The 24506-nt window shown below is 29.9% G+C and overlaps 1 long non-coding RNA gene across 1 annotated transcript; it reads right to left on the bottom strand.

Annotated features, from left to right (window-relative positions):
- Positions 1-1451: 1451 nt before the first annotated feature.
- Positions 1452-5659, bottom strand: LOC132728755 (uncharacterized). Its single transcript, XR_009625524.1, has 3 exons — positions 4991-5659; positions 3226-3317; positions 1452-1546 (listed from the first exon to the last, which is right to left on the bottom strand). It is a non-coding gene; the product is annotated as an uncharacterized LOC132728755 (long non-coding RNA).
- Positions 5660-24506: the final 18847 nt, after the last annotated feature.

The raw sequence follows: 24506 nt of genomic DNA, 5'->3' as shown, positions 1-24506 counted from the left end.
TGTGAGGTACAAGATCCAATATGACAATTTCATAAAAAGCAGAAAGATAATTAATTGAATTATATATCAATAAAGAATTCTTTCGGAGAGTTATTTATTGATTTAAATGTAATGTAATTTGCTTCATGCAAATATACTTTGCTTCATGCAAATATATCGCCAAAACAGCAATAAAATTACAATTATTTTACTACACAGAAATTAAGCTGACTTTCCAAGTTTGATGTGAATCTTGAATTATTCGTATATTGATAGTAAATTTGTCTATCATTGAAGGTATGTAATACCATTAATAATAATGTTAATTGTTAATAGTGCTTATTGTCATACTATCACTTTTGAGTGCATTGTTGTACAATAACGCACGTTTCGTGTTCAAATACGCAGGAATAAAATCACGAAGACCGATAGACCTGAGTGCTTACCTAAAAGCATCTGAACGATATTTAAACTGTACATTGGAATTATATTACATTAATATCTATGTCCTTTCTAAAATGCCAATATAAAAGATAATTGATGAAAATATGGTTAACTACATTTAGAGTAGAAGTATTTTTTTCTGACGTCATTTGGTTTATTGACGTCATATCTGATGTCATATGACGTGTAGATGTGTAAGCATTTGTTCGTTTTTTATTCTCTATATATATTGCGTAATTATGCATTTGATTGTTCTTTCTGTTTAATGGAAATAGTGTGAAAGCGTGTTAAAATTGACAATAAACCACAAAATATGTTGCTTGTAAGTGATATGACATTTTATGTACTGCAGATAATAGATATTTTTTGAACAAAATACTATAGTCCATCATGTAAATTTTGATTGAAATCACTTAAAACTCTATCGACAGTTGTTATTCAAGAAATATATAAAAAGAATATCAAAATTATACATTACTACTTTTTTAAAACATATGTAATAGTTAATGTGCCCATTGTAGATCAACCCTCATATTTTTGTTACGGAATTTAATACGGAAAAAGAATATCAATATGATATACTTTGTGATAAGGTTTTATTTTGAGGATTATTATTTGCAAGATACAATTATTAAGATGTTAAAAAGACAAAACATTCACTAATATAATAGGGATAAACATTTGAATTGCTAATCAGACACTTCATTTTATTAAAATCAAGGAAAATTATTTGAAAAAAGAGGACAAATATAGTTTCGATGTAACATAGGCGAATAACATTGAATATTATTTATATATATATTATTATAAGATTTCTACACATTAACAAGGGAGAAGAGGGAAACTGTACCATCGACCTAATTATTAGTTAAGTGGGCTGAATTTTAAAACGCTTAGAAATACTTCAACTGAAACGTAAATGCATCTGAAGGCTATTAGGTTATTTCAAAGTGAATTGGTCTACAATGGAAGGTCTGTTTTACAATCAATAGCAACGTTGATAGCATTTATTAACAAACGTGAGAAAAACCACTTAGGTAGCACTCCACACTAAATTTCAAGTTTCTGCCGTCAATGTCCTACAGGCAATATGTCTGATAAATCTTATCCCAAACTACACAACCTGGAAAAAGAAAACACATTTTGTTAAGAACATATATGTCATACCATTGCAAATCTGTAATGAAATCATCCCATGTGCAACAGTCAGGCAGTTAAAAAAATTCCAATTCATTCCGTAAAAGCCAAAAATCTATAGTGGTCCGAGACCCAAAACAACATTTTTCGTCCCTCCGGCAAAAAATACCTGCAAATATACGGTCTGCAAAAACTCTGTCACTGCTTTAGCAACTCCCTATGCATGCAAAATATCACAAAGAAATAGGTGCTTGGCCTTGTAGATTTTTTGCTATTGCTGAAAGTTTGTACCCCCCTGTAAAATTACTTGTTTTCACCGAGCATGCTGTTTAAAAGCAATGTTTACAAACAATGGCGACCTTGACATCAATAATTATCAGCATGTGTGATTTCTAACCATGTTTTCGAATTTGCCAATGATCATATTACATGTCACAAAAACAAATTTCATGCTGAAAATGCATTTTAAAGACAACCAGTCATTTAAATCCACAATAGTCACTATATCCATGAAATCCTCCCTGGCCATTCGAAGCTGCGGCTTCATTTAGTGTGGTGTGCTGCCTTAAGGAGCACCTTAACATTGATTGCTGAACTTTATACAGACTTTTTTTGCAAATTTATGCATATTTCAATAAATAAAATGATTTAATTTTGCTAGGAATTGTTTGCTTTTCTTTATATGTGCCTTTAATGAACTATACCGTTTGCCCCATTTTCAGCCCTCGGCACGCTGTTTTTAGTACATGTAGAAAAAGAAAGAATTCCCAATGTAAGGTGTAGACAAAATGGGTTCCATACTATCTATACAACTAATTTGCACAAATATATCCTTATGTCATATGATATGGAAGAAATATTCAACAAATTGCCATACAGTTTAAGAATAAACTGGCTTCATGTGACACTGGGGGGGGGGGGGGCACAAAATATATCAGATATGTTCCTGCCAGACACTAATATGCTATTTTTTCAGTCCTACACAGTAGAAAATCTATTTGGCATGCACAATGTTCATATAGGTTTATGTGTAAAGTCAAAAACAAAGAGACAAAGCATTTGTCAGGGCCTTCACAGCATTATAGACATCACAATGTGGGTCTCCTAGGGAATCGAAATTCACCAAGTGACAGTGCAAAAACCAAATTTTCCGACTAGTCGATCTTGCTCGCTCAGCTTTAAAATGGTCACAATCTCACCAGAAAACCTAGATTATATATCCACTTGCCCTTAAAAGTGATTTCCAGCAAAAATTTACCTCCATACAATGATTTTGCATCACTCGAAACACTTCGGATGGCCATATTTCACACATACAGCTGAAATTCATTAAATGCATGCCTTTTTCCTAATTTAAAAGTCATAAAAAGCAGGAAAACAACATCTAATTGAACCTTCATAGCTCTATATGTGAAAATTAGCATTCTTCTAAAGCTGTATCTCCTAGAACAAGTAGGTGTAATCAACACAGCAGACACAGCACCTTTAATTCATTTCACAAAGAATTTCTGGAATTTGAGTTACCTCCCCTTTTTAAAGCTGACTTTCTGGCACTGTGTTTAATATTATTATGAAATTTCATCATCATTGTAGTCAGTGTGTATTCTAGAGTATTTACACAAAGTTTAATGAGAAAAAACAAGCATTGAAAAAATTTCATTTTACCTTAAGGTAGCACTCCACACTAAATTTCAAGTTTCTGCCGTCAATGTCCTACAGGCAATATGTCTGATAAATCTTATCCCAAACTACACAACCTGGAAAAAGAAAACACATTTTGTTAAGAACATATATGTCATACCATTGCAAATCTGTAATGAAATCATCCCATGTGCAACAGTCAGGCAGTTAAAAAAATTCCAATTCATTCCGTAAAAGCCAAAAATCTATAGTGGTCCGAGACCCAAAACAACATTTTTCGTCCCTCCGGCAAAAAATACCTGCAAATATACGGTCTGCAAAAACTCTGTCACTGCTTTAGCAACTCCCTATGCATGCAAAATATCACAAAGAAATAGGTGCTTGGCCTTGTAGATTTTTTGCTATTGCTGAAAGTTTGTACCCCCCTGTAAAATTACTTGTTTTCACCGAGCATGCTGTTTAAAAGCAATGTTTACAAACAATGGCGACCTTGACATCAATAATTATCAGCATGTGATTTCTAACCATGTTTTCGAATTTGCCAATGATCATATTACATGTCACAAAAACAAATTTCATGCTGAAAATGCATTTTAAAGACAACCAGTCATTTAAATCCACAATAGTCACTATATCCATGAAATCCTCCCTGGCCATTCGAAGCTGCGGCTTCATTTAGTGTGGTGTGCTGCCTTAAGGAGCACCTTAACATTGATTGCTGAACTTTATACAGACTTTTTCTGCAAATTTATGCATATTTCAATAAATAGAATGACTTAATTTTGCTAGGAATTGTTTGCTTTTCTTTATATGTGCCTTTAATGAACTATACCGTTTGCCCCATTTTCAGCCCTCGGCACGCTGTTTTTAGTACATGTAGAAAAAGAAAGAATTCCCAATGTAAGGTGTAGACAAAATGGGTTCCATACTATCTATACAACTAATTTGCACAAATATATCCTTATGTCATATGATATGGAAGAAATATTCAACAAATTGCCATACAGTTTAAGAATAAACTGGCTTCATGTGACACTGGGGGGGGGGGCACAAAATATATCAGATATGTTCCTGCCAGACACTAATATGCTATTTTTTCAGTCCTACACAGTAGAAAATCTATTTGGCATGCACAATGTTCATATAGGTTTATGTGTAAAGTCAAAAACAAAGAGACAAAGCATTTGTCAGGGCCTTCACAGCATTATAGACATCACAATGTGGGTCTCCTAGGGAATCGAAATTCACCAAGTGACAGTGCAAAAACCAAATTTTCCGACTAGTCGATCTTGCTCGCTCAGCTTTAAAATGGTCACAATCTCACCAGAAAACCTAGATTATATATCCACTTGCCCTTAAAAGTGATTTCCAGCAAAAATTTACCTCCATACAATGATTTTGCATCACTCGAAACACTTCGGATGGCCATATTTCACACATACAGCTGAAATTCATTAAATGCATGCCTTTTTCCTAATTTAAAAGTCATAAAAAGCAGGAAAACAACATCTAATTTAACCTTCATAGCTCTATATGTGAAAATTAGCATTCTTCTAAAGCTGTATCTCCTAGAATAAGAAGGTGTAATCAACACAGCAGACACAGCACCTTTAATACATTTCACAAAGAATTTCTGGAATTTGAGTTACCTCCCCTTTTTAAAGCTGACTTTCTGGCACTGTGTTTAATATTATTATGAAATTTCATCATCATTGTAGTCAGTGTGTATTCTAAGTATTTACACAAAGTTTAATGAGAAAAAACAAGCATTGAAAAAATTTCATTTTACCTTAAGGTAGCACTCCACACTAAATTTCAAGTTTCTGCCGTCAATGTCCTACAAGCAATATGTCTGATAAATCTGATCCCAAACTACAACCTGGAAAAAGAAAACACATTTTGTTAAGAACATATATGTCATACCATTGCAAATCTGTAATGAAATCATCCCATGTGCAACAGTCAGGCAGTTAAAAAAATTCCAATTCATTCCGTAAAAGCCAAAAATCTATAGTGGTCCGAGACCCAAAACAACATTTTTCGTCCCTCCGGCAAAAAATACCTGCAAATATACGGTCTACAAAAACTCTGTCACTGCTTTAGCAACTCCCTATGCATGCAAAATATCACAAAGAAATAGGTGCTTGGCCTTGTAGATTTTTTGCTATTGCTGAAAGTTTGTACCCCCCTGTAAAATTACTTGTTTTCACCGAGCATGCTGTTTAAAAGCAATGTTTACAAACAATGGCGACCTTGACATCAATAATTATCAGCATGTGATTTCTAACCATGTTTTCGAATTTGCCAATGATCATATTACATGTCACAAAAACAAATTTCATGCTGAAAATGCATTTTAAAGACAACCAGTCATTTAAATCCACAATAGTCACTATATCCATGAAATCCTCCCTGGCCATTCGAAGCTGCGGCTTCATTTAGTGTGGTGTGCTGCCTTAATAACTTTAGATATGGATGTTGTTGAGAAGTCCGAAATGACCTATTTATAAAAATCATTGGTCTACAATGGAAGGTTTGTTTTTACAATAGAATTATAACAACTTTGATAACATTTATTAACATACATGAGAAAAGACCACGAAAGAACTATAGATATGGATGTTTTTGAGAAGTGTGAGGTACAGGATCCAATATGACAATTTCATCAAAGCAGAAAGATAATAAATTGCCACTAAGCACAATATTATTACTTATTAGAAAAATATTTATTACTAAATCAAATATGATTCTATTTTAACTTTTTTATCAAAATATATTTAAACGAAAATCTAAATGATACATTACATTGCTTTAACAATATCAAAAATAGTTAAAATAAATGTGTGCATTTAAGAACAATCCATTTTAAAAAAAATCAACTTAAAGTTCTTTCAATTTCAGCAAAATAAGAAACATAAACGCATATTCTATACAGAATCAGTTTTACCCCTTACTAATAGTAAAATCATGTTTTGGCAAAGATAACATTCACAATCAATTAACATTGGTTAGTACGTTTATTTTATAATTGTTTTAGAAGTTTTGTACGAGATCAATAATTTAGTGATAACTGATGAAATGTGCCTTTTTGAAACAATTAGAATAGACAAGAATGAACCCCTGTAAGTCGTGTATTGGAATTATATCCTATACTTGCGCCGATTGGAGGAACTTGCGATCTTAGTGAAAGCGGCTGTTTTCCAATACTCTTAACAATATCTAAATCAACGGCACACTTGAAAGATTTTAATCGGCAGTAGCTTAAATAAAGATAGTTCAATTGTTTAAATTAATGGTTGGAATAAAATGAAACGGATATTAATCAAAAAGATTGACTTAGTATTATGTATAATAAATTGATGTTATCGGGGAACATTATAATTTAATTAAACGTAAAATTAATGTTCATAATGAAGCCATGTTTTTCTTTATTTGAAAGCGGGAACCCATTTATGTTATGTTTTTTTTAAAAGAAACATGACAATGTATTCAATATATGAAGAATATTAAGTGGTTTTAAAAAAGATAACACTTACTGTAGTTAGAATGGAAATGCTTTATCATAATTCATCGTTTAATTTCACAAATCTGAATTACTCCATGTTTCACAATGAGGACTTCAGTTGGTTTGAAGTTGCAGCATTTGTGAGAAGTATTTTCGTTATATTAATTTCCAGCGTAGGTTTATTTGGCAATACGCTGACGATGATAGTGTTTTTAACAAAAGGCATGAAGAATTCTTCTTGTTCAGTATTTCTTGCAGCCTTGGCTTTTGTAGACAACACGTTTTTATTAAGCCTGCTTTTATCATGGATTGACACCGAAATGGTAGCAGTGTTAAAGAGTGATATTGCATGTCAACTTATCATTTTTGTAACATACGTTACAAGTTTCCTGAGCGTTTGGTTCATTGTCGGATTTACCTGTGAACGTTTCGTCGCAATATGTTTTCCGCTAAAAGGCAAGGAAATGTGTAATATGTTCCGAGAGAAAATGGTTGTGTTTATATTAACATTAACGTCGTGTTTGATTTACATGTTCACTTTCTGGACTACTGGCATCGAGGAATGGAGGGAACTGAGAATTTGCTCGCATAAGGTGGAATACTTTCTCTTTTTAAAGGTCGTGACATGGATGGACACTTTTATTACAATGATCATTCCATTCATTGTTATAACTGTTGTGAATTGTTTGATATTAAGAACTGTAAGAAGGTGTCCTGTAAGAGCCGAACAAAGAAGACAATCGCGCAATAGAAAGGCTCGTGCATATGATAGAATGGATCACAATGCTGAAAATAATAATCATACAAAACGTGCTCGAAGAAGACGTACGCCTCTTATAAGAGAGACAAAAACTCTTATATTCGTTTCAACGACATTTTTGTTGCTTAATTTACCCTCTCACATCATACGAATCTATAATCTCATAATGTTCAGTGCCTGCAAGTGGAATTGGACCAAGCATTTGGTTTTATATTTTACAAGAACTATCATTGCTTCTCTATTACTCCACGTTTAGCTGTAATTTTGTTTTATATACCTTGTTTGGGCGTAACTTCAAACGTTCTTTGTTGCACATTTTAAAATGTCATAAATCTTCAAAACGTAGGAGGGAACAGGCTGCCCGAAAACAGTGTCATTCCAGGATGAAAACTTCATCGCTTTAATTCGACAAATTAGAACGTGCCTTTCTGATATGGCAAATGGGCATTAGATATTCTTGTTATTTAAAAATTATCTGACACCTACAGTATGAACTTTTCCCTTTAATATTGCAATTGTATTGAAGTGTACATTTAAGTATAATATTTAATATTTGAAATATGTATACGTAAATATTTATACGTATACTAAGCGGAAAGAAATTACTGTTATATGATAACAATTTCAGTAAGAACAAACTTTCATTTTGTGTTTAATTCCTTGCACGCTTTTATCACAAACGTCATTAAATTTTGTTTTTAATTAGATATGTGCTTTTTTCATGTTTTTTATGATATTCAATTCTACTTAACAAGTTTCTTAACCCGGTTATCAAATTTGTGCAATTTTTTCAACTTTGTATCTTAGTTGTTTAAACAAAATATCATGTACAGTATTCTTTCAACCTTTATAAGACCTGTGAAAATGTCTAAAAGACTTTCTAATTACCACATTTTGTTTGTTGAATTCTTGAAAAAGAAATAATCATGGAACTTTAAATTTAATGCTGTTGTTTTTGTTTCAATATGAATACAGTGTTGAAAATATTTATGCCTTGGATCCAAGATAATATGTAATACAATGCGTCGCACAGAAAATCCTCATTCACTGCGTCAGATGGTTAAATCTAAGAACTATTCATAGTTGTAAGTTTTCATAACACAGTAAGCGTATTTACATGAAAAAATATCTAAAATGGATATGAAGCGTAATCCAAATTATAATTTTCTAAATTTCCCCATTTCGTGCTATACAGAAACTTTTGAATGTCAAAATTTATTAGCCATGACAATTTTTTTAGCTAATTAGCTTACAATGTGGCACATTTCTGACATGTTTGTATTTTAGATTGCAGGAAAGATATGTTATCATGTCAAGCAATTAGCGCTTTGAAAAGATAACTTCTTTTGCAAATAATTTGTTCACACCGTTGCTGTTTAAAGGGCTAGTTTGCGGCCCAGAAATTCGATTTTTCTTTCTAAAAAGTAACTAGTCGGACAATTACTATAACCATAACTTTGCTTCTGTTGCGTATTGAAATTTTAGTGAATTATTATTCTGTAAGGAAGTCAAAATACTACAGTATGTTTACATTATGCTAATTTTATGAATAATAGTCGCTACTAATTTCAGCTAATAAGCATCGTGCATGCTTTTAAACCATTATTTGAACGTTTTAAAACTGATGAGAAGAAAAATGTATTCAATCTTAATGCCTTATTTGAGACTATCGGATGACTAGGTTAACACATTCATCCAGGCAGGGTACACAATATTCTTTAGAGATATACTATGCTTGTCCTTGAGTTATATTTTTCAATCACAGACATTTATTGAAATTTATGAAATGCTTATTGAATACGTCTTATTTGAATAAAAGAACGAATAATCTATGTATAGGAAGCATTCGCTCTGTGTTACAGGTCAACTTTCTTAACAAAACTGACGTTTTTATGACAATATTAATTCCTATTGTGATTACATGTAATATGTAGAATCTTAAACATACATATCTTACTAAAGTGTGAAGTCAAAACATGTTAATTACAAAGTGACAAAGTGTAGCAATTATCAGTATATTCTTAGGTTAAAGTATAATATATTTGTTCAGATCTTTTTTGCTTGGTATGTATTTGTTATTAATTTCAAGGAACTCCACTGAGGTCCTAAAGCCTAAATCCATAAAATTTGAATTTCTAACGAAGATCCACTGGTACACTTAAAAAAGAAAGTAAGGAGAAAAAGTAAAGAAATAAAGTTCTTAGCCCGATTTGAGTGAGAAATGTTGCAACGATTTTTTCAATTTTGGTCATTTTTCACAATAAGAATATTTTTTCTGGAAAAACGTAGTGAGCGAATGATCTGAAATTGTGCACACACATTATTGATCCAGACCTACATCAAATGGAACATTAATCTCGAAATATTATTTCCAGTCGCGTCATGTCAAACAAGTTGAGCCCTGTAACTTTAACCTATAAGTTGAAAGTAACTTTTATCTTAATAAAATGATACTGGCATGATTTGTTTTAATAAACACAATAGTTTTACCAAATAATTATTTGTTTATCAGTTTCCACAGTTTTGAAAAAGGATTTTTCTATCCTTTCAAAATAAAAAATCATTTTTAAATATTTAACCCCATTCCGTAAAAATTATATTCATACTTTTACGCTATTTAAAACTCACTTACAATAATTATGGACATTAAACGTTGCAAAAATGTTTTTAGACTATTCTCTTTCTTTTAGTTATGACTTTATTTGGCATTATTCAATGAAAAGTAACTTATTTAAGCATCCGGTAATTTAAAGATAAGACGAAATATCAAACTAGGCAACAAGTGCATGATCATTTAAATGACATTCATTATATATCAGGTTTGATTTTTCCATTGTGACTTGGAATTCATTAACCAATACCTTTAACTGGGAAGAAACATTGCTTATGTCGGTAACAATTTTTTTGATTTTTGTTTTTTCAACATTGCGATCCAAGGCTCCATCATATTAATCTTCATTCTTGCCTACATTGTCTACAAAGGATTCATTTTGATGCTGTTTTTTTACCAGCTTTATAGAAAGAGCGCATTTAATTTGAAGCCCATGAAAATCTGGTTTGATCTTTAGGAGAGTAGAAATTTCTTTGTGGTGAATAATTTCTAACATTGACTCTCATTTGTCTCATACCATTGATTTATTAAAAGTCGGTGACTTGCAGAAAAATTGATAATTACTGGTTAGTTATCCAAAAGAGCAGGTTAGGTTTTTCCCCGAGATATGACCAAAGTGTGTTAAAATCGGCGTAGGAAACAGATTAAGAGACACTGTAAATTAAGAAAAACATAGCATATTTTAACGTTTAAGGAAGGAAAGCTGCAAATGTCATTCTTGTCAGGTTCCTTGTAGGGTAATCAATTATTGTATGTGTAGAAATATTCGCGGGCTTCAAATTTTCGCGATCTTCGCGGTGACATTCGACCCGCGAATTCTTGTTCAGCGCGAATATTTCTACACCAATAATTTCTTAATAGTCATATTTTCGCGCATCTATAGAACAATGTATAATCAGGGTGTTCATTGCTGCCATAAGTCTGGTATCCGTGGCGCTTTCAAAGAGTGATTTTACTTTTGTATAAACTGTACATGTAACATTCAGCTCTGTATATAAATCAGTTTGCTACAGTATTATTGTTTGACTGATATGATTATCGGATTCTTGTATAAGTATATACATGTTTGAACAATACCATTGCACCACGCTATTTATTTCATAGTCTGAGTTATAAACGTCTTGACATCTGATCAGATTATATTTTGTTTTTCTAAACAAACTATACAAACAACACAAACATTAACGAGTTTAACTGATGAAAACATGGAAAACAAAACACTATTACTCAGTCAACATTTTAACAAAATCGGTGAAAAGATTATGGTCTTATTCAGTGCTGTTTAAAACTGTGAAAAATCACGCACGTTAACGGATATTCTTTTGTTTGCCATAGTCTGTCCGCAAGACAAATTGAATGTCTTTGTTCTGTACAATAGCGTATTGTTTGACGCCAGGTGTTGAAAATAACTGTGAAGTCCCACAACGATTACAGTAATAAAAAGTATGTAAAATTAAAAAAGGCTGCTTGCAAAAAACCATTGCCTAATCTATTCAGAGTAATTTCTCTTAATTTTTTAACCTAATGGGTATGCGCGAATTTATGATTTTCGGCAGTCACCTCCGCGAATTCAAAATAGCGCGAATATTTGTATGTACCCCAAAAGTGGACCTTTCCGCGAAAATTTGCTTCCGCGAATTTAAATACACATACAGTATTGTTTTGCCAATCCAATAGATTCTTTTTTTCCTTTAGAGACATGCTTTATTGAAATTGCTACTTTGCTATTTTCTCATGTAACTTGATTGCAATGCCAAAGCTATTATGAAAATTTTATAGGACTTAGGTTGTAGTGCTACTTTTTGCAAATATGTTTTCTCTCATTTAATCAATACGAATGATTGTACAATAAATTTATTTATCACATCATATAGCTTATAAGAGTTCTCGATATTATGTCAGATAAAAGGCTACTTTTTATGTTATCAAAACATCTGAAACAGATACAGGAGAAATAACTTGATGTCAAATATTTAAGAGGATTTGTAAAAAATTACTACTTAAGATAAATGTGGATTCGTTGTCTGAAAGAAAAGTGAAGGACATTTCAGACGTGTCAAGATGACAAAGGCCTTGATTTATCGATGCATTTCGTTAAATATTTCAATATTATGCAGGCATTCTGCAGCATAACTAGTTCCTCAATATGCATATCATATTGAAGATATACCAAATATTTGTTTGCAGGAATAATTAATTTTAATTTACTATCATTTGTTATGTTATATATTCCATATACACCTGAAAAAAAGTTAAGTACGCCCCGGAAATTTTAGTTTATGATTACTAAATATGTATCGCTACTTATCAAATTACTCTTTCTTAGCTCAATTAAGTTGTTATCACATGACAGTGCTTTCAATCACAACCAATTTTAAATTCCTGGGATTGTCTTCACTTATTTTTAGATTATATATTATAACAAATACCTTTTACCTTTTACAGGATTTCAGACACTTTCCTTCTCAAAATACACATTGCATTATGATATCAGTTAACCAAATCATCGCATGACAACAAGGAAAAAGTCGTTAAGATAGTAAAGAAAAAATCGTTTTCATTACATTACATTTTCACAGCTAATTGATCAGATAAGGGTTAAGTGGTTATTCACAAAATACGTTATGAACTTTACTAATATTTCCAAGAATTCGTTTCCAGAGAAAATAGAGCAGTTGTCATTATTGTATAGTATTCAGTTGGTTGATTGCATTGCATCATAGATTATGACACTGTTATATACGGTGTTGAATACTTTTAAAACGAATGTACCGGATCTACATATTAAAAGAATTGATCTAGTGAGAAATCTATATTAAAAATTGTCGTTCACTGTCACAATTTCAGAAAAATCAATCCATGTTTTTCAAGCAATCGTTCTATTCTTGACAAATCCTCCTTAATTTTTGACAAGTAGTTATTGTCTCGCTACATGGGACATTTGTTTAAAGTACAAAAATTGTGAAACGGCATTGATTAGTTATTTCGAAAACAAAATCACCAGAAATGTTGTTTAATCAGGAATTGAATTTGCTCACATCTTTTCTTTTACAGAATAAGTTGGTATTGTGAACAAAATGATATCACTTTTATATAGTTCAAAGGATGCATTAATTAGTTATTTCCCATAAATGGAAATGATTGTTAAAGAAAAACATAAATTTGATTTAAATATATCTCGATCAATGACTCACATAATTTTGAGTATGAAAGTAGTCGTGAACTTTTAATTCATTTCCATTTGTTGAAAATAAATAAATCATTACATGTGTGTATTATGCTCAAAAAGCATTTTGTTTTTATTGTTTTATTTTTACTAGTCTTTGACATTTTGTACTTAAAAATTATCTTTGAACACAATATAATGCACAGCCGATTCTTTCACGTTTTTTTTCATATTTTTTTTTCAAGTCAGTTAAGAGAAATAAAATTAATTATTTTCCACATATAATTTAACTTACAACCTAGTTGAGATAATATAAATATTTGTTTTATAATTAGCACATCCCCTCACTCCATCCCTCCCAAAAATATGTTTATAAGAAACAGTAAAATAGAAATAAGAAATTATGTTTATTCATAACTATTCTTGCCATCAGCATTTCTCGGAAATTCGTTATAATAATTAATCTATTAATAACTTACTTCCTCCTATTCTATATTGGACAGAGGTTGGGTATGATTGGTCCATTAATTTAATGAGTATTGCAAGGAAGGTACTGATCTATTTGCATTTTCCTTAAGGTTCAAATAATAATTACTTTTTCCGCTTCCGGAAACGAAATCCTTAACAAATGTTGTAGGAAGACTTCTCGTTTTGGGAGAGTCTTATATTTTGTTTCAAACTTATATGGAAATCCTTAGGAGAATTTATAAATATGATTTTAAGCAACACTTACTTATATTGCAGTCAATTAATAATTATAATATTTATTATCAATTTGTGCGGAGCACAACAAATTTGTTTCTATTTTTGAATAAAAACTGATGACGCAGGTGAACATAAACGAAGAAAATATATGAATAAACAGCATAAACAGACAAAATCACACGAACATGCACCATTCTGCTTTTTTTTTCAAAATACATGTGATCCAGGGCTCAGTGTAAAAATAGCTGAGTGCAATGACGGTCACGATAACTTCATCTGCGTGTATAAAAATGATACATCGAATATGAATTTACTTGTTAGTATGAAAATGCATCGCTGTAAAAAAGTATTGATTCCGGGTGATAAAAAAATGATAGCAGATTGTCATATTGCATATTGAATAATAATAAGAAGATATCAAATTAAATTTTAGATTAATTATTTATTATGCTTACTTTAACTGCAAATTACCATATTCAATTTAAATTTAGCATGGAAATATTTGCATTTATGACCATAGGAATGTTTTCAAAATTCAACGTTCTTTCCATAAATCAATATCTAATTATAAATTGATATTTAAAGAAATGGGTACGCAATTTTGAGGTTATTAAAATAATTGAATTATTTTCTTCCTGCCTCAATTATTGATCATTAAAGCAAGTAGTAAAGCAAGCATTTAAGTATAAGATTGATTAGGTGTATTTCGGTAACTTTATATATCATTTGTTTGTTATAAATTAAATATTAGATATACAATACAATGTATATTTACATTTAACCATTTGCATCCTTTGCTTGCTTTTCGAAATCAACCTAATGATCAATCAATCAACCCTTCAGCTAAACAGACAGACACTTTATATGTGATTGATCAATCGATCATGATCAGAAACTTTAACATTTGGTTGATTTCAGTTAAATAGAACGTTATACACAAGTGTCTGTTTAATGCTTGTTTTAGATGTTTTGCATGTGCGTTTTTTTTAATTGTTTATTCTTTTCATAAAGTGTAGTAGTCTTGAATATTCAGTCAATTTAACTAATTTTGTATTATTCTTTAAATCACTAATGAAAATGCTAAATATTTTTTATTACTTCAAATATCAAACATTTACTTGGGAAGATCAGACCACGCCTATTAGTTATGTAATGATATCAAATGTCAAATCTCTACCACCCATAGTGCTTATAACAATTATTTCCGTCGGATATATTGTGACCCGAAGGACTACTTATACTCAAATCGTATTGATCGAAATCTGATTACGCGCTTTAAGGTTTGATTTTTTTTAATTGAAACAGTAAATTATTCATGTGTATCTGGAAGTGTCTGTTTGCAAGTGTAATTAGTATTTTAATTATTCTGTTAACTGAGATTGATGAGTTTAATTCAACACTTCGACACACTGGTTAATTGCGAAAGTTGTTTTTTGTTAAATGGGTATACAATTTCCTAACGATAGTTTAGCTGACACAAAGTAACTGTTTTACAAATCAATTTTGTTTGTTCATAGCACACTTTAAACAATAAATGCTTTGGCTCAACTTACCGTATCCTTCATTTTTTTTACTTTTTAATTAAATTTACTTATCATCATACATCTTGTTTGGAAATATGAAAAAGGCACGCCTTAAAGTAATATAATGCTTATTAATTGCTGCATAGTTGAGTTGAATTTGATAAATATTTCAGGAGATTGACTAATATAATGGTTATAGACCTATACTTGATAATGAAAATGTTTAAGATAACAAGTACCTTAATTATAAAAAGACTGTCCCTCTCTTTTTAAAAAATAGAATTTTACGGATACATTGTTAACGATATTTATAGTAATGCTCTAGGGCACATAGAGTATTGATTATTTTTTCATAGTAAAATATAAAATTGAACACAATTATGGCAAAATGTTAAATTATTTTAGATTCTACCTGTGCAGTCAACATTGTGACTTGGAAGGGACTATGTCACTTTAAAAGAGAAATAATTCTTATCATAGAAAATAGCTCATAACTTTGGTTTGATATATTGTTGTTTTTTTTTTCAGTAAATTGTCAAAGTAATAAGCTTGTCGAAGTAATAGATATTAAACAATTTTTTTCCTACTACAATACTCTGTTCTTGTACAGAATGTCATAAAAAGGACAAGTAAAAAATAAAGACATACATTAATGAAAACCGTCTTTAGATTACATTTAAAATAATGTTTTAGATTTTAAAATCTTCAAACTATAACATGAAGTAAAATATATACATGAAGTAATAATTTGTGTGGTGCGGAAGATATTTATCTTATTACCTTTTTTTATTTTGATAACAACTTGTTATTTGCTTTTAAAAAACTGAATTGCTGACATCAAATTGAATTTGAATGCAATATCAAACAAGGTGAAACTGGTCTGATAATTTGTGTTATGAATACTTTTAAGTTTGTCCTTGAAATATACAAAATATTATATTTAATTTGTAAATCTACACGATCACAGCCATTATTTTCATATATGTTTTTAATTGTTTTGAAATTGTCTCCAATTGCGGTTAATACTTTCTTTAAAAGCAATAACTGTTGAAGACTTGTTTTGTATTTCTTTTTTTTAGCTGTGTTCTCTTAAAAATTGCTTAGAATGAATCTTAAAATTGTCTTGTCACGTTTAAGTAGACTCATTAGTGTTAAACACGATTCGTTTCTTAGAACAGAAATTATTTTCAAAAGCATAGAATAATGGATTGTTCCAAGAAAATATAATTTATAAGCAACCACGTCTTTTTGCATTGCTGAGTGCATTGACGTTTATCAACAGATTATAGTTTTAGAAATGATTTTTCAGTTTTCCAGTTTTTTATTAAACTTCCGATGTGCTCTTAAGGTTTCAAAATCATAATTCACTTAAATTGACAATTTGTTACATGCATCATATTTTGCTTCTGTTGCATTTTGGTAATTAGTTGAAATGACTCAAAATACCACTTTATTTTAAATTTATTATCCTTTTTTAATGACAAATTATTTCTCATACAGGTCTCACTTTTTTATTTTTATTTTGTGATGTCATGTTACATTTTCCTAAAGGTTGCTCATTTGCAAAACAATCAAGTTATCTTTTGTTTCCTTTGCGTTTTGCAAGTAGTACACTCACAATGACTGTGTTCTTTGTATTAAACTGAAAGTACTCAGTTGTTGATATCTTTCTAAAAATTACATCAGAATATGTTTCTTCAAATTATAAGCGTTTCACATGTTAAGATCAATTTAAAACAAACGTTTGTCTTTTCTATGAAATGAAAGAAAAGGAATTATACTTAGACGTAAGGTGCTTACAAACAATAACACATGCATATTTTATATTCATTTCTTAAGCATATAATTTATATAACAGTTGTTTTCCACTTCAGAGAAAAGTACAGTGTTTTTATCTCGATGCTTAACGTATCTTTAAGAAATAATAACGCTTTTTGTTATTTTATTTGTTTAAGGCTAACCATCAGAAAATTTGTGTCTATTATACGTAACAATATCGAAATAAAGAGCCCTGGAAAGTGAATTTTATAAATATTGAAAAATATTTTGCCATCGGCCTATATATAATTGTCAAGCATTGTACAATTTCATGAACCTTTTAATGACTGTCAAATTGTTGTCAATCTAATTAAATATTGTTTAGAAATTATGATTCTAAAAGGAAAATTCCTCGATTACAAAGAAGTTCCGTTACATGCAAATAAAAAACAATAATTCGTACAGGAAACAAAACGTCTTTAAAAAAATCATTCTTGTCCTGAACACGGCAAAGGTTGGATTTTCCCATGTAATCCGAGTGTGCCAACAAATTGTATTATTACTCTAGGCCTATCATTTACAACGAAAGGTGTAATCAAAGAAAAAATGTATGAAAACATCCGTTATTGTATGCGGAAAAGTACAGTTAAATTTAGACTGCTACCTATGTGTTTGTTTTTCTGTTCGACTGACCCAAAAGTGAAGTGACTCATACATACAAGAGTGTACCATCGATTCAGCCACACATACATACATACATTTTTTGCTGTGATTGAATTCATTTTGTTCGTCTGGACCCAAAAGTGAGATCGGAAGTTGATGTGTAATACATTAAATTTACGAAATATGGCTATTTCCGCTTTTATGAAATTAAAAAATGGAGCTTTTAAACTTTCTTATATATATTTCGTTATTGACTGTTTGAAATATATATTTATAACACGCACTCTCATTCCTGTTTTTTGTTGTTGTAATTGTTTCAATTTATATGCCGGTCAAATTTCAAATGATGCAGCTTTAAAATTAAACGATTAACATCGATAGATCTAATTTTCCAAACATGTGCCTGGCATTATCATTTATTTAAATGGTTGATAATTGAAAGAAGTCGGTTTACTTTTTTATTCGAGCAGACATGCATCATATTATATAATTAAAAAGATGTCACATGTGCCTTTACACTACTTTCCGTTTCTTTTCTGAATCCAATTAAAGCTGAAAATCATAATAATTATGCTTTATGTTTCCATTACATTTTATATCTTTATAATTGTCCATTTATTGACAATTAAAATACATCAAACAAAACTTGGACTTTTAATTAATATTAAATGTTAATTAAAGATTTAATTATGAGTTGACTAGAATTTTAAACATTTTAAGCTGATTAAATGACAAATATTTCTTGAAACATGTATTCCTTCAAAAGGGTAACTTAAAGACTTTGGCAAATCTCGCTATAAAGGTATACATTATTAAGATGAAAAAGATTTTCACGTAACCGTGCTATATTCATCATCAAACTTCCTATTTACTGATTCTTTGTTGCTATATTACATTGTTTTTCTCTCCTCAATTCATCACATCTCTCAATGGATGGTCCACAGTTAAATGTATAACATGAACCTATACTGAACTTGTATAGAATTTAAACATGTGTTCAGCACTTGAAGACAAATTTGATTCAAGCAGCAACACATTTCAACACTCAGACGCAATCAAAAATAGAATTAATTTTGACAGTAATTTGAAATAAATATTAGAAAAATTATATAACTGTTTTCATACTTTTTGTTCTGATTACATACATACAATACTTGTAAAGTGTAATACAAGTCCGATTCCTGTTAACCACCTTTTTATAAATATATCAAAATAATACGTAGGTATATTTAAAATCACAAAACAATTGTTGTGGTTTGAAATGGACGAGAAGAGAGAGTTTGATATAACCTGCGATTCAACAGCACGAATTGTCTCTAGAATAATATGATAAAAAGGATGTGATGTTTGAAATTTTGAGGTAACTTATCTAAAAGGAGACAAACATTCATTTCAAAAATGATTTAAATACCCGAAAGTTTGATAGGTTGTATTTTTAAAAGTGGATTGGTCATCAATCTGAACATTTTATCCCATAAGTATTTCAGATGTTCATATAAAAAATAGAAATGTATTATTTGGATTTTCTTATAAATAATTACTTGACAAAAATGTTGATAAAGGTATAAGAGATCATATAATTATATATAATACATGTCAGAACTGCCAACAACATCTATACTATATTTCTTTCGCGGTTTATTATTATGTCTGGCGACGTAATTATCTTTTTTATTACAACCCTTACTTTACTGACTACCAATTCACTTTAAGAACATGGATTTATATATCTTCTCAAGTATTATTCCTTTTAAGATTAGTTAATATAAAATGTCACTCCATCAAAACACCGAATAATATATATGAATTTCTTGTATTCACTAAAACTAACTAAAACATCACATTTTTAAAAAAAAAATAAACCTCTGAATTATAAACGTCACTACCGTAAAAATATTGAACTAGACAAATAAAAGACAATTAAGTGACACCGAAGATAAAATGGCTTCAAACGACAGCAATAATATCATTTTAGTACACAAGTCCTCAAATTTAATCGTGACAATCCTGTTTAGGGGGGGGGGGGAGGTAAGGATAATGTATTTCATAGCGATTAATAATGTCAGAATTATTAAAAAGGCCAATGAGAACATTGTATTACTAGACAAATTTGCAAACATTTATTATAGAAATTAAAAAAAGCTGTTCTAGTTCAGAGGCACATTATGACTAAAAAACGATGTTCTTTTTTTAGAATGGACAAATATTATTATTAAAACAAGCGATCATTCATATTTTTTGATAATTTAAAATGAATAAATATCACCGTCATTTAACGTTGATTGGCGGACTTATTTTTCAACTCAAGACTTCTTGTTTTTAATGAGAAATTCCGACTAAATTGGGCTCTCAATTGGGGAAACAGTTTTAATATTAACGTTAAAGTTATGGAAATTTCGTTTAAACTTGTTTTTAAGCACAAAATAAAAAGAAAAGTTGTCTGTTTGTTGTGTAAGATATAATTTTATTTCATCTCGTGAACTTTAAAAACAGTATTCTCACTCGTGGCTAAGACACTCGTCAGAATACTGTTTTAAAAGCCCACTTTATGAAATAAAATTTCATCTTACACACAAACAAACAAATATCCTCTATATATCATCTTTTCTTCAAGTTTGAATTTTATCGTATCCGAAATACATTCTTATAAAACTAGTTCAAGGGAAATAATATCATTCTATTATTATCTGGCAAGCTTAATGACATCTTCTTCTTCTAAATATGTCTTAAAGATATTCAAATGATCTGACATCAAACGAGTGTTAAATTTGGTTAATCGCATGATTAAACAAGGATAACAAGAAAGATGTATTTGCATTAATAAATAAGCACCAAGCCCAAAATGTTTTTCAATTAAGACGCTTTCACATACTGTTTCTCGTTATATTTCATGACAATAATTTTTCGCTATTTCATGTTCAATAATACCAATATATGTTTTAAGAAAATAATCAAGTATAATAATAAAGAAAAATTAGCACGAAATATCAAATTAATAATACGTACCAACATGTGACATGACATTATTCGTAAAACAATAATACATCTCGCGTTTTCCCAGTCGCTTAAAAAGCCCACTACCGTAACATATCGATACCTATTAAGCTATATAAAAGACATAACAATGATAGATTTCTTATAGTAACGAAAGGTTAAGAAAAAAAAAATCTCTGAATAAAACTAAGCTTACTTTGTTAATAAAACATATTCTGAATACTAGAAATACATATGTACTTTATTTTTTTAAAATGTTTTCCTTAAGTTTATATTTTGTAAATAAATAACATATTGATGGCATACTTCAATAAGATATTTTGGCATAAACATAGAAAAAATAGGAAAACCCAACAAACCACTTTTGAAATAATATAGTAAATACACCTAGTAAATATTTTGTACATAATGTTTTTTTTTAGTCATTTTGTCTTTTATCTAATTTGCTTCACTTTATAGATTTGGATAAGGTTTATTTCTTAAGATATAACCATATACGCCCGTTAATGTCATGTGTGCATTAAATGGAACTAGTTGAATAACAACTAAAACATGCTACATTTCTATTGATTATGCTTTATTTTACAGAAGTTGTCAATATCAAAATTTGTATTTGTTACTTCTATATAAAAATATAATTATCTTTTATACAGTATATTTTAATAAAAATAGGTTTAATATGACATTGGCATTTGGTTGAGGAAATCATTTATGTTAACCTTGCTTACATAAATTTTCAATCAATTTCAATCTTGTAATCTATTTATCTATTTTTCTATATTGATGATACGCGTTAAATAAGAAATCAATTATCCTACTGTATATGCAGTACACTGTTTTGTAACAATGTGCGGGAAATTATTTAATGCCAATTTTCAATATGTTTGTCTAGTAAGACTCGTCTGGTCAACAAAGTGTGGACTTTAGAAGTTCTCTCTCATATGCATAGTTAACTTTCATTGCCAGTAAAGTTTCAATTTGAATATATAAGCATAACAATTTTTAACAAGTAATTTTTGTGTTTGAAGATTTTTTGGATATCTTTTTATTTCTTAAAATGTGTGACTAACAATAAAAATTTTATTTTTTTATCCTTTTATTTATTTTTGCAGAATATCTCAGATTTGTGGCATTTATATTCCTTTTAACGTTTTATCGTACCAGTAGGAAAATTCAAAATAACACATATAAAAAAAAGATCAATACATTTATTCATTTCAAGTTATAAAATAACTGCATAATCTCTCTTACCCGTTTGTAAAGGCTGTATATATATATATTACAAATTATCATCTTCAGGAAATAAAATTGATGACGACAGTCCTTCTTTCAAAAAACTATGTTAGATATCATTTAAAAAGATCTTGTCTGTCTCTTTTTTTTAAACAAGGAACAGATTTCATCTAATTGTATCTTATTTCACCACCTGCTAAAAATTCTTCTAATAATTCAAAAGAATATAAAACTAAATTCAATGATCAGTTTATGAAAGAAAATTTGCATTTGCAATATTACAAGATTAAAAATGTTTTGCAAAATGACAAGTAAAATGGAATGGATGAAAGTTTAGATCTACTAATTTCTTTCATGTAGATCATATAACCAACACATATGTTTTACCTTTTTTATAATTCGGATTTCCCGAGAAAGCTATTTCTAGCCATGCAATTAAACATTTTTTTAAAAATAGACAAGGTATCAAAATGCAAATAAATTGAATTTTGTTAAAAAATGTTTGAAGTAATTTTTAACAAATCAACTTGAAATAACAAACTAAATTTTAATAGCCAATATTGTTTTGTCAGTTTACCTGTCGGCCATATGGACAACGCCATGTTTGTGCTCGAGATCGTGAAAATGACATATTCTGTGTTAGTTTTCCAAGCGCAGAATTAGAAATCTCATCGATTTCACAATAATGAAAGCTCGTCAATGATATGTTGTTTGAAAGACCACGAAAAAGTGACTGCCTATGGGTTGATGTCAGATTTCAAAACGTAGCGTTATTTAGGAGCTGATTTTAATCGGATTATTAATAAATTGAATCAAGAATGCATACATCTTGATACACTGCCCACTCCCTCTCAAGACACTTGTTTAGATATATCCTCAAATCACATTACAGCAATTACTTGTTATGAGAAAATTGACTTAAAACAGTAAATTTGCATCTAAATGCAATGTGCAAATGTAATAAATTTAGATTCTGAACATGAAAATACAATGACCGTTTAAAACAGATCATGTTGTATTTCCACCGCTCTACTACATTTTGTCCGTGTAATATACTTTTATTTCCGATATCACAGAAAATGTTTTGTTTTGGAGGAAGAGCATAAGCTTTCTTTGCAGGACTTTTTCAAAGTCTCTGATGATCTAATGCATGTTAATGTTTTTTGTTAATATATATTATGTGTATTTGTTAACATTATATACACAGTCTTTTAAAGTAATTTTAGTATAGTATCGTACATAACTTGGTTGGTGTAATACCCTGCCCCAACCAACTTGATCCAGCCTCTATTGCCTTAATTGTAACAAATTATAATAGTTTTTTTTGGAACATTTTACACAAGGATATTAAAGTACGCGTTTAATAAGGAAAATGATGTTCAAATTTGGCAACAGTGAAAATAACAAGGGTTCATGCCTAAAACAATTTCCATGAATGCATACAATCATTCTCTTTTCCTTTATTTCCTTCATTGAATATCTGACAATCTGTAATTTTGTTTTTCTAGTCTTTTCAAATTTACATAACACTTTAAACTTATGAAATATGATCATCAGTAGATGCACTTCAAATGAGAAATTAATGCTATGAAATACAGAAGGTACATATATGATGGTAAAATATGATAAACAAGATCAACAAGGAAATGCGGCGTTCAATGAACGCAAATGAATACGTTTTCGGGAGGGAAACATGAAGAAGTATTTTCAGTGATTCTTTTGAGTTTTGCGTAACGTTTCCACCTGCTGTAATTATTATCATATGATTTATTATTGTAGCACGCTCAAGCGTTAGTTAACAACATACGTTTTGAACGGTTTAGAATGATAATGTTATCAAACTATCTCAAAGGATATATTTCCAGAAAAATAAACTCCCGATGCTTCTCAAATTTAGAGCAACTGGCATTGTTATGTCCTGTGGAATACCGTTGCGTGAATAACAAAACACATTATGACACAATTTAATGATAGTTTTGAAGAAATTAAAAAGAAACAGTTTTGGTTGTATTCACTTACTCTTTACAATGAAATATCAATTGATTGACCTGATAACAAATCTACATTTGTAATTCGCTTTTACAGTTTCAGACAAATTCATCAATATTTCAGGCAATCATTCTCTTCTTGACAACTCCTCTTTATGGTTTGACAGGTAGTTTTCTCTCTCGCTACATGTGTCACTTATTTAAAGTAAAACTATTGTGTAAGATAACGATTAAACGGTCATCACTTTGTTGTTTTCTTGTTAAAGAAAGAAGGGATTTTAAGAAAACAAAAATGCAGTCCCATCAGCGAAAGGAAATCGATGTTATCTTTTCATGAATGGGGTGATATTATGAATATAAAAAGAAACGTAAGCGATATCTATCGTTGTAAGTGGGTTT

Source organism: Ruditapes philippinarum, unplaced genomic scaffold (assembly GCF_026571515.1).
Source record: "Ruditapes philippinarum isolate M1 unplaced genomic scaffold, ASM2657151v2 ctg2285_1_1_1_1, whole genome shotgun sequence".
Taxonomy (NCBI): Eukaryota; Metazoa; Mollusca; class Bivalvia; order Venerida; family Veneridae; genus Ruditapes; species Ruditapes philippinarum.
The sequence above is the reverse complement of the archived record's forward strand: the minus strand, read 5'-3'. Positions and strand labels throughout refer to the sequence as shown.